This window comes from Leptinotarsa decemlineata, unplaced genomic scaffold, assembly GCF_025532065.1.
Source record: "Leptinotarsa decemlineata unplaced genomic scaffold, Ldec_3_MD MMD2_tig00000008_RagTag_RagTag, whole genome shotgun sequence".
In the NCBI taxonomy this organism is placed as follows: Eukaryota; Metazoa; Arthropoda; class Insecta; order Coleoptera; family Chrysomelidae; genus Leptinotarsa; species Leptinotarsa decemlineata.
The window spans coordinates 10,317,207-10,339,673 of record NW_027412537.1 but is presented as its reverse complement, the minus strand read 5'-3'; the positions used below and the strand labels follow the sequence as shown (position 1 = coordinate 10,339,673).

The 22,467-nt window shown below is 35.1% G+C and overlaps 1 long non-coding RNA gene across 1 annotated transcript in view; it reads right to left on the bottom strand.

Annotated features, from left to right (window-relative positions):
* LOC141480707 (uncharacterized) overlaps positions 1-18,535 on the bottom strand; it is a 41,221-nt gene extending 22,686 nt beyond the window's left edge. Inside the window, exons 1-2 of the long non-coding RNA XR_012464509.1 lie at positions 18,401-18,535; positions 17,928-18,284 (exon numbers count right to left, since the gene is read on the bottom strand). This is a non-coding gene — a long non-coding RNA (uncharacterized lncRNA). The remainder of the gene's footprint in view (positions 1-17,927; positions 18,285-18,400) is intronic.
* Between the last annotated feature and the right edge of the window lie 3,932 nt (positions 18,536-22,467).

The window sequence follows — 22,467 nt, the reverse complement described above, 5'->3', positions numbered from 1 at the left end:
TCGTTTTTCGCTTGATTAGAGGTTTCCATATGTTACGTATCTCTACGCTAGCTTGACTAAATGCGTTGTTCCTCTTTGTGGATGATTTCAGCTTGAGCCCACTTGATGTTATGTTGATGAGTCCAAACATGCTCTGCTATTCCGGAATTGCTGGTTTCTCCTCGCTGTGTGTGTTTCGTGGGCTCAGCAATGCCAACTTTCAATGGTCTCTAAGTTTTCACCGATGTATGATTCTCCGCACTCGCAGGGTATCCGGTAAATGGAATTCTTGGAATCGCAGTCCGCGTTTGGTGGCCTGGTTTTTGTGAGGCTGCTACGGATACTGTTCCCAGATCTGAAGCAGGTCCTGATGTTATACTTGGACCCAATTCTTCTTATCCTTTCCGATAATCATCTGATGTAGGGAAGTACAAGTGCTGGTTGTGACGGCTTCTCTTCCTTGTGGAACTCTTGCTGTCTTCTAGCTAAAGCCTGTTCTACCATCACTCTAGAGTAACCATTCCGTTGAAGGTCATTTTTGATGATGCCTAGTTCCTTTTCGAGAATTTCCTTTGTATTACAGAGCCCGAAAGCACGGTCTAGTAGAGTCTTGATGATTCCTTTCTTAGTCGATGGATGGTGGTTGGATTTCTGATTCAGATACTGAATTTGTATTTCCGATTTTCAATTGTGGAATATCATTGACTTCAGGTCGATGATGGTCACTATCTTGCACTGATGAGTGGCTAATAAGCCCGAAACCGGTCTGCAAGTGTGCCCGTTCCATAATTGAAGGTCGACTCTTTCAGTTGTATTGCCAATTGCATATGCAGGACATTTTCTGTGAAAATTCCTGCACTGACGCCTGTCGGATATAATCCAACGCCCTTCGTGGTATTAGCCAGGGGAGTAGTTGTTTTCTGATAGGTGTCAGTCCATTAAACCTACTGTGTAGGTATATAGAGACTGGCTGGAACGTTTGAAGTTCCATTTACTTTAGAAAAGAAAAGAAGATCCACAAAAGTAAAACTTGTGAACTTGTGCGTGGACAGAATATTGAAATGTGTGAAGTAAAACAATAATAATGATGATGCATATAGAGAACACTCCTAAGTTGGACAATATGTTAGCGATGATCTCTCTTTTTTTCAGGGATTTCAAATCAATTTATATTATATTAGACAATGGAAGTCCGAACTGATGAAATACATCACGAAACATTGTCAACCACCTTCAAAGAAAAGTTTCTATCGATATCGCAAAAACAAATTCATTAACCACATCAAAATCATATAGTGAAGTGAAAACTTGCATAATTCGGTATTCATGTTGTAGTAATTACCGCCAAAATATTTTTCTTTCGTGTAATTCACTGTTTATGTGAAAGTAATGTTTTGAGCGGGCTTTTTCTTCTAGTTTGGGTCTAAAAGTCACCTCTTTGCATAATCTACACATCTTTGAATAAGCTAATTTTTTAAAATGATTGCTTTCTTCCTCTCTTTGGAAGATTCCCCACATTTTTTCCCAAAAATTATTCGTGTCTGTGTCAAAGTTTTTCGTGAACCTGTGTATGTATTTATACTTTATGTCAAGTTTATTCACTTCCCCCTTTTTGAACTCGGAAAGTCGCCCTAAATAGTCCTGAAGATGAAACAATAAAGTTTCGAAACGTCGACAATTCAGCAATTGGTTTTCTTCAACATTTAGACCGTACTCAAATCATTAGCTCAAACAGAAACTTTTTAGGAATGGTCATAATAGACAACAATGAAATGTCGATGAGTTACAGTCAAATATATTAATGAAAAACTAGAAGCTTTCTTGTTTTCATTTTAATCAGCTGATTAACGGAAAAACAGATTTCAAATAGATTTTTTAAACAGATTTGTTAATAACAATAGCAATTTTTGTGTACTGTGAGATCATTAAGAGTATTTTCATAAACTATACCTCACGAAATTGCGTACCAAGTAGGATAAGAAGCCAATTGCCCACGAACGAAAAATGGTAAGCACGAGGCGTTAGACGAGTGCGATAATTCGCGAGTAATTGACTTTATCCTCGAGGTGAGTACTGTACTTTTTCTACGACTGACCGTAGAAAGGAATGGTACCTACAATATATTTGTTTGAGATTATGGCTTTGGATAATAAATTCATTCAGTCAGTGAGTCAGAATTGAAACGCGTTACCGCTGAGCTACTCTAGCAATTTCCAATGTGATGTCTGATTGTGATATGAGTAGTAAACATAATTGATATTCACTTTGTGAGTGAAAATATAGATTTGAAGAGTCTCAAATGATATAATATGTCAAATACAAGTGCGAACAGGTATTTTTTGGTCTGTAAAATATTTTTAAATCCTTTTGCTTGGCTGATATAGTTCATAGAATTAACGAAAGTAGGTTTTCCTTTAGAGGCGTCTGGCAAATGACATATGATTGGCTGCTTGGCTGGTGAGGTTGAATAATTCAGTTTTAACCTTCATGTTGTGTCTTAGTATTTCAAAAATTGTTGCAAACAGTTTATAAAAAATGAATAGACGGGAAGAGCGGAGTTGTGTTACCTTCGAAAACAAATATTTGGCATCTGGAGCTTCCTTAATGAATTGAATTATTTTTTCAGTGGTAAGCCTCGAAGATTTCTTCGGTTTATAACCATCAGATTTTCTTTTTAGAGAGGCACGTAATTTGGATTATATGCTGATTTCCACATTTTTCTTGATATTCAAGGTACTTCTCAGCATTGAGTAAATTGCTCATAATGACGATGGTTTTGTAGTTTTTGCTGAATCTTCGAAATAAACGAGAATAACGTTTTCGGAAAACGAAGCTGTTTTTCTTCTCTCTCCAACTCATAAAATTTTCGAAATTATATTCGTATTTCTCTCTTGATTTTGCTAGCAGCAAATTATTCGTCGCAATATTTGCTTGCTTGGTAATATCTGGTGGGGAAGCCCAAATTTTTTCATCGTTATCGCTCATTTGGAATTTTTACGAGATACTGAATGACAGCTCATAATTAAAACACATGGTTGTTATTCACGGATAAAACTAGTTTCATTACCAACCCACAAACTATTAAACGATACATTCACTGATTTTGGCTTTTGGACAATTGAATGTATTCATATCTCCTCATTTTTTAACATTTCTTACGGAAGTGGACGCCATTTTTTAGAATACACGTGTATTCTAAATGAGCCATTACCTACCTGCTGTCGAACGCGTAATGATTCGTTCAAAACAGAGGGAGCAGAAAATATACATATCGAATCCAATAGGCTATCGCTCATTGGATTCATGTCTTTTGATGAAAAATTCCGGCTTGTGAACTAGAGTATTTGTCCTTCACCTGTGAATACGATACAACAACCGAAGTGACCTCCGGAACCGAACTCTGACAAGGATATCTCAATCAACTGTTTGCGGCTGGAAAAATGAACACCAGGAATCAATCAACTCTGTCATGAAACACATTAATCGGAAACGAGCTACAAATACTCCTCAGGTTGCGATATGGGTTGCTAATGAAAATAATTGATTTTTCTTGCATACAATATTCTATCCGGAAATTTCAATATAAAGTTTTGAAACTGAATACACTAATATAAGAGGACTTCAATCGATAAAATTGATGAACAATAATTTATCGAAAAATGAAAAACCAAAATAAAACTATGACCTGCAGCAATTTTTGAAAATAAAACTCGATTTATTCACCATATAGTTGTAAATCTAAGTTCCTAGGTACACATGTTTGTGTATACATTTCCTATTAATAGGGTAGCCCAAGCGGGGATTTCGGGATTTACTAAAGCGTGGCAGGTTAATATACAGGGGGATACCTTGTACCCGGTTAAGTACCTCCACCAAATATGAGCCTCATACATAATATTTTACTATTAATGTAAGTTACAAAAAGGATTTGAAACTCTATAACTTCTATTTGATTATCTGCGAGCGCTTTCGACAGCTGGTCGTGCTGTCATCCTCTAGGCACTATTCTATCTCTAGATCTATCGAGAGATAGAATAGTGCCTCTTGTATCTCTAGATCTATCTAGAGATAGAATAGTGCCTAGAGGATGAAGCACGACCAGCTGTCGAAAGCGCTCGCAAATAATCAAATAGAAGTTATAGAGCTTCGAATCCTTTTTGTAACTTACATTAATTGTAAAATACTGAAAACAAAGGAAATATTAGTTGCATCCTCCAAAAAAATATAATATAATAATATAAGGCCGCCTGTGAAGATAAAGGATCAGATTAGTAGAAAAAATTGATCATCAGAAATTCTCGAGCGCATCAGATTAAGGTAGGGTGAGTTAATTACCTGCTAAAAAGTATATATTCCAGTAATCTGATAATTTGAAAGTGACTTGAAGCAAGGGAAGGGCAGCAAAGTTGTAAAAAAATAACGTCATTTCGACATTCTCGAGCGTAACTAATTTTTTTTATCAAGAAGGAAATAATTCAAGGATAAGGAAAAATATATAATCTGACAATTTCCGCAAGCCGAAATAACAAACATTCGTCGATAAAGTTTAATGCGTGCAGCTGTGTGATACATATATTTCCCTCTCCTAGTTTCTATTCCTCTATTCTCTATTCACTTTTTCTCTATCTATTACTCTCTCACTCCGTCCCCACTCTGATCACAGAGACTCGTTCGTGATGAAGATGATTAATTATTCAATTAATTGATGGATGTAGCCGTTACTACGTGGTAGAAAATCAAATGAAGAAAAGAGAAATTAAACTTTGTATGTTTTTTACCACTTTTATTAGTAACTAACGTTTCATCCTATAAGGACATTTTCAAACTTATACAATATATAGGACGTAACTGCGGTAACGTTAGTTACAAATAAAAGTGGTAAAGAACATACAAACAAAGTTTCATTTCTCTTTCCTTCATTAATTAATAAATTGATTATAAAAAATAAAATATTTTTAGCATTTTTTTGAAATTATTTTCTTATAAATACAAGTATTCTACTGAAAAAAACATACACTTATTTATTTGCATGCTATTTCCTGAGCTTTTCAATTAATTAAGTTCAATGAATTGAAAAAATAAAAAAAATATTGTTTTTGTCAGATAATCGTCTAGATAATTGTCTAGATAATCGTCAGATTATGAGACAGCACGTCTAAAACATAAAGATGAACCATATATATCTCAATCTGACGCGCTTGAGTATTTCAAAATGGCGAATTTTTTTTGCACATAATAATAATGGCCGCGAGTTTGCGTCAGATCGAAATCATCAGATTATTGAATAAGAGATTTTTTTTGTTGCACTTAACACTCCCTTAGAAAATCTGACGCGCTCGATTAATTTTTTTTCTTTTCACTTCTAACCCTTACGTACAACCAACCACATCATGCAAACGATCAGATCAACATACCAACATTATTGAGAATACGTAGGACATTGATGCTATCAATATCTGACGCGCTCGAGTATGTTCATGCAACAGTATTTTTTTATATTTTAAAATCTATAGCCGCATCCCCCACCAATGAAAAGGTATATATTATATAACATTTGTTTCTTCTTATCATCTAAGCTTTGCAACTTAATATGTCTCTATGACGCTCGAGTAAATCCCCATTTTGCATCATGGGCTCCTTTGCTATATGGAATATCTTCGAAAGAAAATATATGAAGCTTCATTAAAAAATGAAAAGATAGATCTCCAAATCTCGCATTCCTTTATAAATAGAACCGTCATCTTAGGCTGACCTGCCTTCTATTTTTGATTTGTCACCCGAAAATTATTTATTCCGGGAAATACCGTGTTGAAAATATAGAGCTTCAAAGAAGGCGTTGGCGTTGTAACAACATTGCGCAGGCAAAATCATCTCGAAATTGCACGGAATAAATTTGACCACGCATATACCAGATGTCGAATATTCCAACGTTGGGGAAATTCCGAATTTGATCTAAAACGGAAATATTGAAAATAGGTTTTATTTTATCTCAACCATCACATGAAAAAAAATGAGAGAAAATAAGGTGGTCCAGTCGTACCTCACCTTGTTGAAACGTCATCACTTGAAAACTCGTTTAGGTTCGTCAAACCGATTAATAGGTATAACGGCCAACTGGATCCTTTGATATGACGCCTCTAGATATTTTTGAGGAGATACGTGACATCTGAAGTGTACGATACGCAACCGCAGTTTATTTCAGAATCCGTGGTTGGGAGTAGAAAAAGAGTTCGTGCAAAAAAGTACCCCGTGTACCCCAAGAACATTTCATAATGTAATAATAGATTTAGTGAACATATTTCATTACTTATTGTTGCCCGCGGCTTCCCTCGCGTAGAATTTGGTTTGTGACATCAAGTTTCGTGACAGACCATTTTAAACAAATAGTTACAATATTCTTTCATCAACCCAAAACTTGAGGTTTTTTACTTCAAAACGGACGAAATTCAATAAATCTTCGAACCCCTATTTTTCTTCCTTGGGAGGAAAAATAGGGGTTGATGCTTATTCACGCTATACAAAGAACCTTCCTGCATTTTCAAGATTCTAGGTTTAGTAGCTTCGGCTGTACGTTAATATATGAGCGGGAACCAGCTAGTAATTCATATTTTTTCTTAAAAAATTTAGTAAATAAAAAATTTCGCTCTCAGGGAGCAAGAATTTTTCCGACTTACTTATATTATGACCAAAATTACAAAAAATCTTTGTAAATTGTAGCTTATATATTATTCTGATGTATAAACTATATTTATGTGAAGTTTCATCAAAATCCGTTCAGTCGTTTAGGCGTGAAAAAGTCACAAACATCCAACCTCACAAACTATCACATTCATATTAGTATAGATAGATTATCAGAAAATTGGTTGGTATTCGTCTCGAACATTTATTGGAATTCACTGTAGTGATATTCACCGTTTGTTTGCTGATTATTGAAACGAATATAAAACTGTTGATTACTTAGAAACAGCTCATCTGATTCTTGAAAATAAATCAGTATTGAATGAAAAATTGACATGCCTATCAAACAAGGTATCACAGTTGGTAGTGTCATGTCGGCCATAGGTGATTTAACATTAATGTCTTTTTTAGCAAAAAGTACTGATCATAATGCATTTTTACTTTAATTCTGCCAAACTCTGATAGCTTGACTTCAGGAGACTTTTTATACCTGCACGATATAAATCTGGTATTTTTCTCCATCACCAAAATGGGTTACGACTTTTTACGAAAATATAATTGGACAATGGGCCACCAACTCAGTAAAAAAGAAAATAAAAGACTCAATTGCAAATATAGGCCGATAGCCGCACTCAATTATTTTGCCAAAACTAATCGAGTTCATATCGTATGAAAAAATCTCAGCAAATCAAATTAAATAAACTCCATAACAATTAGAAAGAATAATTGGGGACTTCAGTCAGACACGGTGTACACCTATTTCGCTAAAGCGTTCGATGAAATGAATCACAAAATTCTTCTCCACAAATTGAAATGTTTATTATATGCAGTCGTATACAGACATTACCGTCCCAAGTGATTCTTTTCATCCAGAGAGTCATAAATTAGCAGCCTGCAATTCATGTAGCACAGAGCATTCTTATTGCCTTTGTCTGTTAACAATCTAGCTAGGGCAATTGATATAATTACACAGATAGGTCATAATAATGGTTTCAACGCAGATACAATCCAGAGGTTAGTCTAAAAACAAAGCCGTAAATTCACTCACAGATTAATATACCCTCGGATTAAACAATAAGAAATCAAGGAATGGGTAACTCTAACATATTTTGGTAAAAGAACGGGATAATCTCGGGTTTCTTCAGAAAAAACAATGTGGAAGTGGCATTCAGACCACATGCCAGGTCATCTGATTTCCTTCTCAATGCCAAAGATAAAGTGGACAAGTAGGAGAAATCTGGAGTTTATAAGCTTAAGTGTCCCGAGTGTAATAGTGTTTATGTGGGACAATGTGATCGAAATTTCCAAAAACGGTATACTGAACATGAAAGGTCCTTCAGACTATGTAAAGATTATTGGATGTATTCAAACCATTCCTTGGCATGCAACCACAAGTTCAAATTTTGCACTAAGCAAGGAAGGGTTGCAAACTCAATTATTTGGAATCCTTGGAAATTCACAAGCATAAACATTGCGAGTGCAACCTGTTAAATGATCAAATCGATTTAGTTTACTCACCGGTTTTCAAATTAGCATATCCATATTGTCACTAGTAAATAAAATTCAGGTTCTCAATCAAGCCACAGCATAGGTAACATTCAGCATGGACACTTGGCCATGCCGCCTTTGATGTGGACAAGTATCTCGACGCCATTTTGGGAAGTGACGATAAGAGGGCAGGACTCGCGAAATGGTTTTGAAAAGGTTCGCACTCAATCTTTTTTATATCCAAAATGCTCATTTAATTTTGATATACCTTACGGAATGGACCCAAATTCAATTTAGATATTAATTCTTGTGCAGACATTCTATATGGTTACATTACTTTTTCAAAAAATATCAAAACAGCCGAATTATTTCTAAAATCACCAGTAGGAATACAATGGTTCAATCAACTGGAATATGAAGGAGAAATTGTCCAGCAATCAACCTTTTGGTATAACTTTATGATCTACCTATCTTAAAATAAATGTGATATTGTAAATTACTAATTAACCTTTCAGTTGAATTGCTTGTTCTTTATTATAAGAATTGACGTTCTCCTTGCATTTTAGAATGAACTCTTTTTCAAAATAAATTTATTTTCTTTATACATACATAGGTAAGTTCTATTCAAACATCAACTCACTTTTATTACATCAATCTTTTCATTCTTTTTCAGTAATACGTTCACAGAACGTTTTTCACCCTCCTGAAATGTCAATATCATGTAGTTGACCCACTTAGGATCCTTCTAGGTTTCCAGGGTAGCTGATGATTATTATATAAGGAAAATACTAGAAATACAAATTATTCATTTTAAAACATTTATTCGTGTCTCCAAATTATTATTTTATTCTCCCTTTTCTTTTTGGCAATATTTTTATGAGATTTAAAATTCCTATTTATATATTTTATTGTATGAAATAATCTTACTATACTATATAACTTCAAAAGGTGAGATATTGGGAAATTTTCATATGGATGGTTATAATCAAATTATTCAAACAATGATACAAATCCTGCAATGACATTTGTTCCTGCAATAAGATTCTCAAAATTGCTTTGGAAGTTTATTTCCAAGGAGGAAATAAAATGAACAAATTCATTTTTGGGCATCCTCAAGTTACCGAATGTGTCAAGTGTTCCATTTTGAAATGCTCTGAAAAAATAGTACAGAGATTAATTATTTAATTTACAATTTGTTTTGGAATAACTCACACAAATGTCACAACTATGAATTTTCAGTAATTTATTTATCAAGTATCCGCAAATATATTTCATAACATTTTGCTGGAGCCAAGGCCGTAGCGAAAAGAAAAACCAGGTGGGGGAGGAAATTCAAATTTTCCCAACCCCACCAGCAAAATTTACCAACTTTCGAAAAAATGAAAGCCAAGGAATTAGTTACTACTATAATATATTAATTTTCTTACTTAGCTATCCAAAGATTGGCTGAATACTTATGCCCGTTAGGGTATGCACAAACAAAAATAAATTTTGGTAAAATTATAAAAATAATAATGGAAATTATTTTACTTTAGACCAAGGTCCGTGTTATTCCACCATATCCACCATGTATAGGAATATTCAATACAAATGAAATGGAAACAACACAATATTGTGCGTATTGTTTTCCATTATTATTTTTCTATCTTCACGGCCCAAAGTTTCCCAACTTTTCCAAGTCGAAAAAACAGCGAAAAGTTGGGAATTTTGTAAAATTGTCACTTCAAAATTTGTGGACTGTTCAGGACTGTTCTCTTACTTGGGAGGAATTGAACTTTTTTGAAGTTTTCAAACAACTCAGAATTTCAAAGTATGGGATCTCCAAGTTATGCATGTTGGGAAATCCCAACCTTCTCCTGGTTCTTTCCCTTTTCTTATCACCTCTCCCTTTCTTTTCTCTCATTTTAATTCTTTACATTTTTTAAATATTTTTTACCACTATTTTTTTCTGTCTTCACGGACCAAAATTTTCCAACTTTTTCCCAAGTCTAAAAAGCAGAGGGGGAGGTTTCCCCCATCCCCCCATGGCGACGGCCCTGGCTGGAGCACATCACTGGTTCTATAATATAGCACAAACGTGTCCACCACCTATTACTTTTTCCATTATGTTGAAAGTTAAAATTCACGATATGCACAGAACACAGGTAACATAATATACGTCCTAACAAGAGCAAAGCCAAAAGCAGAATGAGAAAGTCTGTCACTTCCCAAAATGGCGGACTCATCAACGCGACGGATATGCGCGAACTTCTCCCACCAAGCGAAGAGACATTGCTGATTGTTACATTTGCTGTGATCAAGCTAAGTACCTACCTATTATTACCTACAGTGGTGTTATATAAGGGCTCATGTAATCAATCATTGTTAGGTATTTCATCAGTTCATCAGTCTAATATAATATAAATTGATTTGAAATTCTTGAAAAAATTGAGAAGATTAACCGAAGAAACCAGCAAATCCGGAATAGCAGAGCATGTTTGGACTCATCAACATAATATCAAATGGGCTCAAGCTGAAATCATCCACAAAGAGGAACACTGATTTAGGAGAAAATTCAAGGAAGCCGCGTATATGTTGTCCAACAACGCATTTAATCAAGCTAGCGTAGAGATACCTAACATATGGAAACCTCATATCAAGCAAAATACGACCAACTCCCGCCAACCGGTCATCTCCCGCTAAAACCAATGAAACTGAAAGAGGGGATAGGTGAAAGGTGGAAGCATCCGAATGACCTATAAATAGTCAGATCTCGGAGGAATAAGTCCAGTTATCACCTGAAGACGATTGTGGATACTAACAATCGAAACGTCGTGACGTAACTTGGTTTGGAATCTTTTTATTTTTCATTTTTGTTAATAATATTTTTTAATTTCCAGCTTTTATTAATATTTCAATTTTTTATTTTTCTGGTTGTAGCTTGTATGTTATTTCCGTGTAATTTCAGTTTTTTGTTTTAATAAAATTGTTACTTTCGGTTAATCTGTTTATTTTTTCCAGGGATTTCAAATCAATTTATATTATATTAGACAATGGAAGTCCGAACTGATGAAATACAACACGAAACATTGTCTACCGCCTTCAAACAATCATTGTTAGTTTAACGTATAAGTTTGAAAATGTCCTTATAGGACGAAACTGCAGTAACGTTAGTTACAAATAAAAGTGGTGAAAAATATAGAATGTTTCAATTCTCTTTCCTTCATTATGATTTCCTATCACGTAGTAACGACTACATCCATCAATTTATTAACTAGTTACACGTCCACGAAAAACACGATTCGTCTTGCAAATGGATGAGTCGACTGATATCGCTGATCTGGCTATCTTGTTGGTAATCGTGAGGTGTCCATATGAAAGTTCTTTTGAAAAAGACATGCTCATGTGTTCACCGCTGCCCATAAACACTACCGGAGAATTTTTTTTTAATCAAATAAATATATACTGTGAAGAAAATTCTCTCAGTTGGAACGATTGCATTGATATTTGTGTAGATGGGCCAAGGCGATGACGGGTGAAACAGCAGGAGTGGTGTCACGATTAAAAAATAAAGCGCCTAATTGTAGTTCCAGTCATTGTCTCTTGCATAGACAAACACTTGCGATGAAGCAAATGCCGTCAAATCTGAAATTAGTTATGGATAAAGCGGTAAAAATAATTCATTTTATCAAATCACGACCACTACAATCCCGACTGTTCTCATTATTGTGTGAAGATTATGGCAGCCAACATAAATCCCTGCTGTTCCCATACAGAAGTGCGATGGCTGTCTCGGGGTAAAACTTCAACAAAGCTATTTGAACTCAGAGCCGAGTTATAAATGTTCCTTTCAGATACTTCTTTCAATGTGAAAAACCGTTTTTATGATAAAACTTAATTGTTTCGACTGTCTTTTATGGCGGATATCTTTGAAAAACTGAACGAATTGAATTTATCATTGCAAGATAAACAGACAACAGTATTCCAGGCCTCGAAAAAAATATATTTTTGGATTATTTGCGTTGGTAAAAGAGAAATAGAAAGCTTTACGTCACCCAGTGCGAAACAGAATCCTCAACATATGCCATCACGAACACAAAATATATCTTCTATTATTAAAATTGTTATGTAAGTAAGTAATAAGTAGCTGTTGCATTGTACTTTCATTATGCTTATTACTGAAGAATGCACTTTTGAAAACAATTGTTTTGTTTTTTTTGGGTGTCACCGGCATCGACTGAATTGGTCATTAGCTTCGTGTCCTGGGTAGGTAATGTTGATAACTCCCCAAGCCACCTAGAGAGCATCGTGACTGTTCGCAGTCCGTCAGCCATAAAACGTTGCAGAATCATCCCAGCTTCAACTGGAAAATTCTCTCGAGAAAATATCTGGTCGAGGTTGGGATTGAACTCCCGATATTGTTGGGTTCCGTCAAGTATTTCGCTTTCCAAAAGGGTTCCGTCACAAAAAAGTTTGAGAAACACTGCCTTATTTCATTCGTAACGTTTTTATTATATTGAGATCAATTAAATTTCACCAACACCAAAAATCAATATTATGAAGTTAATTATACACCACACTGTATATCAATTGTTATTTGATGCGGCATTGCGGCATTAAAATATATCGAACTGTTCTGACCATTCAATAAAATCAACAAATCCAAGGAATATGTGTGCCAATACCAACTCGAGAGATATAATTAGCTAACAAGATTGCCATTTAATCCACCCAACTGAATGTATCTAACTTATCAGAGAAGGTTTGAGAAAATATAAAAGCGTTTACGATCTATAAACTTATGCGAAGGTTGACGTTAATTGGTTTTGTGGAGGTATTTTTTCCTTGAATTATCATTTCAATTTTCTGGAGATAACAAACTATATCAGTGTATACAGTGTGTAACAACGAAAACTTAACAGATCCGTTTTTTAATATAAAAAGTAACATTTTTAAAAAAATCTCGGACACGTCGATTTTTGATCAAAAGGGGACACCTTTCAGATTAATCAGATTTTTCGTAGTTCACACCCCCTCGGAGGGGTGCGTCCGACGACCCTTATTTAGATAGGGAAAGTAGGTCGAGTGGTACCTTGTTTTAAAGGTCTTTCGAATACCTTCACATCTCTATTAAAAGAAAATTTTTGTAACGATTGGTTTTCGAGATAATTTGAAAATTTAAAGGTATTTTTATTGAGTTCAACTCTTTTTAAAATAAATCAAATTGTTTTTAAGGTACAATTTACGTTCAGAACTTTCATAAAAAAAATTTTTGCTTTTTATGACAACCTGCTAATACGTGTCCATTTGATTTCGTAAAAAAGTAAGAATTATTTGTTTATTACGAGGAGATTTTTTCGGGGAAAATTTTAGTTATACTGAGTGGCACCTCCTTATGAAGGTTGCCTTTTGACGTGGATATTTTATGCTTCTGATAAAAAAGTGAATCATACTAAAAACTTACCTACACAACGAATACAACCTGCTGATTTCCTTGAATGCTGATGACACAGAAAAGTTTAAAAAACTGTTTTAGGGTTAATAAATCCCAATAATTGTTTTTAAAGCACACACAAAAAAAGTAACACCTTATGAGGGTAACTCACATAGGAAATTTAGAGTAAATGTTCAACATGTGCGCCATTTTGCTCCATGCAACAATAAAGATTTTGTTCGAATTTTGCTCTACCATTATTCAACATCTCAGGAGTTATAGCTCGGCATTCATCAACAATTCTACGACGTAATTCATCCAAATTGGCTGGCTGTGTAGCATAAACTTTAGACTTTAAATATCCCCACAAAAAGTAGTCCAGTGGTGTTAAATCTGGTGATCGTGCTGGCCATTCAATTGGACCTCTTCTGCTAATCCAATGTCCTTCAAAATGATTATTCAAAAAATTTCGAACCTGCTGGGCATAATGGGGTGGTACACCGTCTTGTTGAAAATGGATAAATTCATCTTGACATCTTGGATCCTGTTAAATTATTTCAACTATACGAAGTTGTATTGCCTCTTGAAGAAGTTGTAAATAAGATTCACCGGTTAAATTTCCATCAATGAAAAATTGACCTATAATATGATTGCCTGATATTCCGGCTCAGACATTCAACTTTTAGGGATATTGGGTATGTATTTCTGCGTATTGTCTAGGGTTTTCATTCGACCAAGAACGGCAATTGTGACGGTTCACGCAACCGTTTAAATAAAATGAGCTTTCGTTCGACAAACAGATGTTATAAAACAGCTCGGGATTTTGCATTAATCTCTCACTCATGCCCTCACAAAACTGCTGTCTTCGGTCAAAATCATCCTCATTGAGTTCATGAACAAGTTCAATTTTGTAAGGATGGAATTTGTGATTTTTAAGAATTCTCCATGCGCTCATATGGCTTATTCCGGCCATTGCTGATAAACCTCTGGTACTTAACCTGGGATTGGCGATGACTTGACCAATCAGTCCAATCGCATTATCGTCATTCACTACTCTTCTCTGAACATTTCTTTTCTTATTTAAAACCAATCCTATCTCCCTGAATTTTGTGACCAAATCCAGAACGTGATTTCTGCTTAGATGTTTACCAGGGTTTTGCTCTTTAAATAAAATTGATGTTCTATTAGTATTTTGGTCGTTGACAAAAAATAAAGCAATAACTGAAACCCTTTCAGCAGTAGTGTAAGGCATTTTTGAACAAATAACAATACACGACCCGTTCAAACAAAAAATTCAAACGATGTACTAATGAAAACTGGAAGAAGAGGAGTGGGTATTGATTTCAAAAAAGGGATTTTATTTGACAAAAAACTGATAAGAAGAACTGCTCGAAACGAAACAAGTTACCGAGTGGTCTGTCTAATGTATTATTAATTTGTCAATTTTAACTTCAAATTATCTCGAAAACTAATCGTTACAAAAATTTTCTTGTAACAGAGTTGTAAAGGTATTCGAAAGACCTTTAAAACAAGGTGCCACTCGACCTACTTTCCCTATCTAAATAAGGGTCGTCGGACGCACCCCTCCGAGGGGGTGCGTACTACAAAAAATCTGATTAATCTGAAAGGTGTTTCCCTTTAATTAGAAATCGACCTGTCCGAGGTTTTTTGAAATTCTTCAAAAACGGCTCTGTTAAGTTTTCATTGTTACACACTGTATATTTCGATACAGTTTTTAGTGGTGATTAAATTCTCCAAAGAAGTTTTGAAAAAAATAATTACCTGGCAAATATAGGGCGTCCCAACGAAAACTTGACCCCCCTGTAAGTCATAAACAGATGTGTAATCGAAAATTTCAAAGAACACCTCAATTGTTATTCCTAGGAGGACTAATTCTGATATGGAAATCACATACGAAACTTCACCCCCCTGCGATCAGCAACTATCCCCCCCCTATTTTTTTCAATGGCATGAGGGGTCGAGTGATACATTATTTGAAAGGTCTTTTATTCCTCTATTACTTCTGTAATGTTTTTAGAAATTGGTTCATTCGTTATTGAGAAATTAAATGTTGAACGGTTTATTTCAGAAAAAACACCGAGGAAATCAACAAAAGTAATATCAATAGCAACACAATCAACGGATAAAGTGTTCAAAATGACCTCCATCTAGTTCAGAGGTTCTCAAACTTATTTTGTCTGCCGCCCACTTCTAGAATTAATTATTTTCTAGCACCCCTCAAATGTTACTTTACTACATCTTAAGAATCACAATCGCAGTCATTATTTTAATAATCAAATTATGTGTGTCATTAGAAAATAAGACTTTCTGATGGGGGTAATGTAAAACACCATTTTTTAATATTAGAAAAACTTTTATTCATGTCATTAAAACAAACATTTCAATTTAAATTTTAAAACTAATCTAATGTGAAGTATGAATTCGATGATTTTTAACAAGTTTGTCAATATCAGGCTCAAATTTACTCAAAAACAACCGTAAGTCACCGCGTTCGGTAATCTGCAATCTGGGAATGCTATCAAAAATCGTTGAACGATGGATCACAATCCAGGGTACAATTGCGGGATTGGCTTTCGTAGCCAAAATTCTTGGTATCCATTTTTGAATTTTATTTTTATTTTCTCGTTCGTTATCAGTTCTATGAGTTCTTCTTCCAGCTGGGGTGATGCTGCTGTGTTGACATTTGAAAAAAGATCCAACACCCAGTCAGCAGTAAACAAGCAAATCGTTGTTATTGAAGGATACTGCTGACAAATTAGGGAAATTATGAAACTCACGTCTGCCGATATTATTCTTGTATGAGCAATTAGCTACAAAAGCAGCAATGACATTTTTTGTTTCAATGAAATTCAAGTCGTCACCTTGAAGTTGGAGATTGACATCATTAAATAATTTATACAGGTCTGTCAAGTACGCAATATCATGAACTCTATTACAGAGTCAAATAGATTGTAAAATCGAGTCAGTCAGTTTCCTCTTGATAACCAACGCACTTCTGTGTGAAATAGTAATTAGTTGAAATCTTCATCATTAGCAACACAAAGCTGATTAAAAATAATCGGTCATTTAAAGAGTTGTTTCGGATTTTATTGACTGCTTTGATGATATATTGCGGTGATTGAGAGAGGCGCTCACTCAAATTTTTCGCAACCAAATGTTGCCTATGAACGCCGCAATGTACAGCGAGCACATCTGGAATTTTATTTTTTAAGTACGCTATGAAGCCTTTGTGACGTCCTGTCATAGCCGGAGCGCCATCCGTAGCAGCTGATATAATATTTTCAACGGAATTTCTTTCTCATCATAACATTTTTCCAGTATATTATATATGGTTTCTTCTTTTGTATCCGTCTCTAAATTTCTGGCAAATAGTAGTTCTTGATATATTTTCTCTTTTTTAATAAACCTCACGTATGACAACAACAATGCTTCATTGGTTGGTAAAGTGGACTCACCTAACTCAATTGAGAATTTAGAAGTCTTCAGATGATTGCACAATGACTCTTCAATGTTTTCAGCCATCTCAACAATTCGTCTTTGCACGGAACTATTACTCAAAGGAATTTTTCGGATATCTGCCGCTGGTTTATGGAGCACAGTAGTTCTTACTTCTTTTATTGCCGGTAAAATTAAATCCTCTCCAATAGTGTGAGGTTTACCTGTAGGAGATATTGTAGGAAGCTCGGAGTCTATCGTCGTATTGCTTAGAAGCCGCTGTAAAAAGTTTTGACGCAGTTGGCTGAGCTGAGTGTTTCTTTTCCAGTTCTTGAAAATTAGTCACACTTTTGTCTTTTTATCTGAATGCATTCGAAAATGTTTTTTGACAACGAAGGCACATAGGCGAAGATGGATTTGTGGGATTTTCAATAAATCCATATTTTATATATTCCGCCCTACACTGCCGTTTCTTCTTTTTTGCTTCCAACATAATGTGTAACGTTACCTTACTCTTTTCTGAAATTAGAGCAAGTGCCACGACTAGCAGTGGGTGATGCGGAGGCAAGAGCGTGGTTTGTTTCTTATATTCTTTATAGAAGCTCAATTCTGGGTGCTAAAAAGGGTTACCAAAACCAAGTCCTTAAATGGGCGCCATCTACAGAATTGTATAGAAATAGGGCACCCTTTTCAACACTCGTCACTGTAGATCAACGTTGCTACACCGGGATATGAGACACTTCCAGACTACCAATAAAACAAAGAAAAACGGTGTGAAAATTCAATAAGGTAAATAAAGTAAATATAAATATAAAAAAATGGGACTGATTCTATTATAAAGGAACCAGATAGTTGGTGATTCAGAATGAGTTTTTAATCCGATGATGGCCTCGATAATAATTTTAATAAATACCAAAGGGTTTAATGCATTAAACCTTACAATATTATATAGAAATCTTATTTGAAACCATCAATATAACTCAAACCAATGACTGGTAAACTCCCACTCCGACTTCTCGAATTCAGGTGATCCAGGATTCTGGCAGTCTCCGGTAGATCTCCACACTCCCTTAACGGATTCCCCCAACTCTCATATAGTGGTGCTCCTATCTCAACCACTTGTGGTCTCGTCCTCTCAATATTTTTTAAAATTTACTACGCCTCACTTTTGCCTGAATGTTAGGTTCAGTTTTTTATGTATCAGTTTCAATTTTACTTTTACTTTTTTTCAATTTCGATTCAATTTACGACTCAAATTAGCTTGGCAGAACTAGAATAAAAAAACTACTGTCAAAAAAATTTCAATTGATTCTACGGTTAGCTTCAATTCACAACTACATAACATTATTCATTATCATCCCTATTCAATTTACAACCCATAATTACCTTCACAGTTGGAATCCAGTTACATCGATGACTATCAAAATTTCATAATTATTTTGTCACCACTAAACGTTCTCAGTTAGAAAGCCAAGCACAGAAAGACCGTTTCACAATTTCATTCTATCTACATCAACTCGGTACCAGTTCAAAGTTCAAACTCCTAATTCACCTAATAAAAATAGACATACCAATCAAGTCCACCGATTCTAAAAATGACAAAAAATATATATCTCTCTCTCTGTGTCTAACTTCTAACTTGATCTTACTCGGTAAAAATGAATTCCCTGACTTAATAACATTAATCTTTGAAAATGGATTCTGTAACTGAACAAAAGAAGAAGAATATTTATCTGAGGTTTCTTTGCATACCTTACCGTGATACGGAATAAAATAATCAAAACAAATAATAAGGCTGTTGAATGTCAATATTCCGTTTGGTAGCGTTACCGAAGACTGCTCAGAAGAATCCCAGATCTGTGATAATAAAAATAAGAATTTAGATAATGGGTATGTTATAGTTCACAATTTGAGATTAAAAAGGAAAAGGTTTAATTTGTGTTCAGATTGTGTCACAAACAATATGAAATTACCAATGGAAAAACGGAACGTTACAAATTTTGTCTTAAAAAATGCCGAAGTAAAGAATCGAGTATTAGAAACTTGTTAATGACACCACTCACAGTATTCACCACCGCACGTACTACACTTTACCTAGCTAGTCGCTTACTAAATTCACTCGTTTTCGTAATATCGTCGAATGACATTACTGACTGAATGGCGCGGGCGCTTTTATATGAGGCAGCGGGCGGGCCTAGTACTTTCGAGAATGGAGACTAGAAACTTCTTGCTTCGCATTGAAGCTTACCGCCATCTATTGTACAGTTTGACAACTATCGGACAGGAAATAATTACTGTCTATAGTCCGTTCATAATTTGTTGATAGCTCACTGCAATTTTGACCCTCATTAGAGAACTGAAATACAGAGAGGACAGCTAATATGATATAATAACAAAAACCAAACTAAAACTGGCAGTTTAAGATGTTTTCGACTAACCCACCTTGTATCTGAAGAAATACAATACAGCTATAAAACTTTTAATCCGATTATGTAGGTATTTTGAGTGGAAATGAGTGACCAGTGTCGTAGAGTATATGATTAAAACATTAGTTACTTTAAATAAATAAATATATTAATATTCTTAAACTGTAGGTACTGTAAACTATATTTTTATTTTTGAAAAATTTCTTTATTTTATTCAAAAATAATAAGTTACTTGCAATTTGTAAAAGATACATTTATTTAATTAATACCTATTTTTAAATGATATAAACTACGATTACTTACAAAACCATTCAAATTCAAAATAAACAGGATCATCTTCGGAATCCGAGTCGTCTTGCAGGTTAATAATTAGCGGTTGTGTCTCTACAGTCGCATCAATTATATTGTCAAGATCCCACATTTTTTGTTCTTCTTCTATTGCATGTCTTACTGCATCTCGCCAATTTTGTTCTGTAATATGTTGTAAAGACTCATATAACAATTCACGTACAGCTTGTATTTTATATGACGTATTTTTTCTAGCCACATAGCTTTTCATTTGTGCCCAAATGAGTTCAATTGGATTTAATTCGCAGTGGTAGGGTGGAAGTCTAAGGACTGTGATATTTCGTCTTTCCGCCATTTTGTCAACTACGTATTTCTTGAACTTAGATTTGTGTTGCCGGGCAATTTTTAAAAGTTCTGCTTTAACCATTCCATCTTCGTAAGGCAGGGACTTATTCCGCAGACAGTCAATGATATCCTGTTTCTTCCACGCAGTCGTTGGAAGTCTTTCAACTAGTCGTGAATGATAAGGTGCATTATCTAATACTATAATTGAGTTTGGTGGTATATGTTCAATCATCTGCTCAAAATACTCTTCGAAAACATCAGCTGTCATCTCCTCGTGATAGTCTTTTGTGCTTTTGGATTCAAATTCCAACAAACCATGCTTAGCAAATCCTTTTTCACTGCCAATGTGAGAAACTATTAATCTACTGCCTTTACCAGAGGGTGGGGAAATACCAGTAGACCAACCTTCCATAAAGGCTTGCCTGGAGCTTGATATATTTTTATCTGTCCAAATTTTTGTGAGAGTATGACCTGCGTTTACCCACGTTTCGTCCTGATAGTAAATTGGCCTTCCTTCAGCCCGAAATTTTCGTATAAATCTTAGATACTTTCTTCTCCAACATATTATCTCTTCCCGGTCAATCAAAAGTGATTTTCGGTCTGATTTCTCCCACCGGAAATTTAATTCATTTAAAACTTGCCACAATTTGGTTCGTCCGACATGAGGCAAATCCGGGTCGTCTCTAACTTCTTGTAAAATTTTGTTTAAGTTGGGTATTTCTTTTTTGTAAAAAAATTCGTGAATTTTCCTTCGAATACCATTTTTGGCAAATTCATTATTTTCAATAGGTTTTCTCCCCCTCTTTAAGTATTCGTTTGTATTTGGGTTAGCTATACCTTTTTTTTTCTTTCTGATAGGAACCTATATATTGTTGACTCCCCTACGCCCGTCATGTTGGCACAACTCTTGATTATGTTCTGAACAGTGTTTGTGGGATTCTGAGAAACCAGAGCATCGTGAACGTTCAAAACAATAGTCTTCTCTCTTGGTGAATAGTCAGACTTACACACGGTACGCAACAGTACCGGTGTAAAACTTGATGATGTTGATGATGATGACGAAGCCATCGCAAGCAATCAAACAAAACAAGCAGGAACGTATATGTTTGTAGGAATATGAAAAAAAGTTACTCACGCACTGCACAAAATTCGCAAAATAAATATTAGAGACGTTAATTACTGCCGTAGACGCCGAAACACCAACGAGCCGTAAATTAAATGCGATTAAAAAATGTACTAAACCAAAAATTATTTTCGTTCGTAACAACTTCACCCTTTCAAGGCAAGTTTCGAATATAAACTGAAGCTTTATATTTAATGAATAAACACCTCAGGAACCTCCGCCTATGATTTTACGAGTTTTACGACCGTTTTATGACTTGGCCCTCATTTTGTGCTATCGACAAATTATGAACGGACTATAGTCCCCTAGATAACGTTATACGGGGAAACGCGCGTTAGGCGTAGAGGAGCAGTAAAGTTTGTGTTAAAAGCAAAAAAACATTTTTAAATCAGCTATCGCCTCCCTAAACCGCTTTAACGCCCTCCAATATAACACCCTTTACTTCCCCCCTATAGACTTCCAGCGCCCACAAAGGGGCATTATCGCCCACTTTGAGAAAGACTAAACTAGATGGAGGTCATTTTGAACACTTTATCCGTTGATTGTGTAGCTATTGATATTACTTTTGTTGATTTCCTCATTAAAATGAGCGTCAGCGAATTTTCTGTTTTTTTTTTTAATAAAACGTTCAACATTTAATTTCTCAATAACGAATGAACCCATTGCAAAAAACATTATAGAAGTAATAGAGGTGCAAAAGACCTTTCAAATGATGTATCATTCGGCCCCCATGCCATTGAAAAAATACGGGTAGTAGTTGCTGACCGCAGGGGGGTGAAGTTTCGAGTATGATTTCCAAATCAGAATTAGTCCCTTTAGAAATAAAAATTGACGTGTTTTCTGAAATTTTCGATTACACGTCCGTTTCTGATTTACAGGGGGTCAAGTTTCCGTTGGAACGCTCTGTATATTGATGTTGACAGCGATTGTCATTGTCACCGATTCATGTTAATTTTCATCGGTTGATCAACTTGTGATGCACTGTTTGGAACCTTTGGTGTAGTAATGAATATTGCTGGAGTTTTTTACCAACACCAAACCGTTATTTTAACACCTCGACACGTGTTTCGATCACCAGGTGATAATCTTCAAGGCGAAGAATAAACTGTTTGGTTTTCCTCTTGAAGATGATCATTTGGTGATCGAAACACGCGCCGAAGTGTTAAAATGACGGTTTGGTGTTGAGAAAAAACTCCAGTAATATTTGGTTAATCAAGTCTGGTGCATTTAAATGCAGTAAAACGCTATAAAAATATGCCAAGCTCTCAACT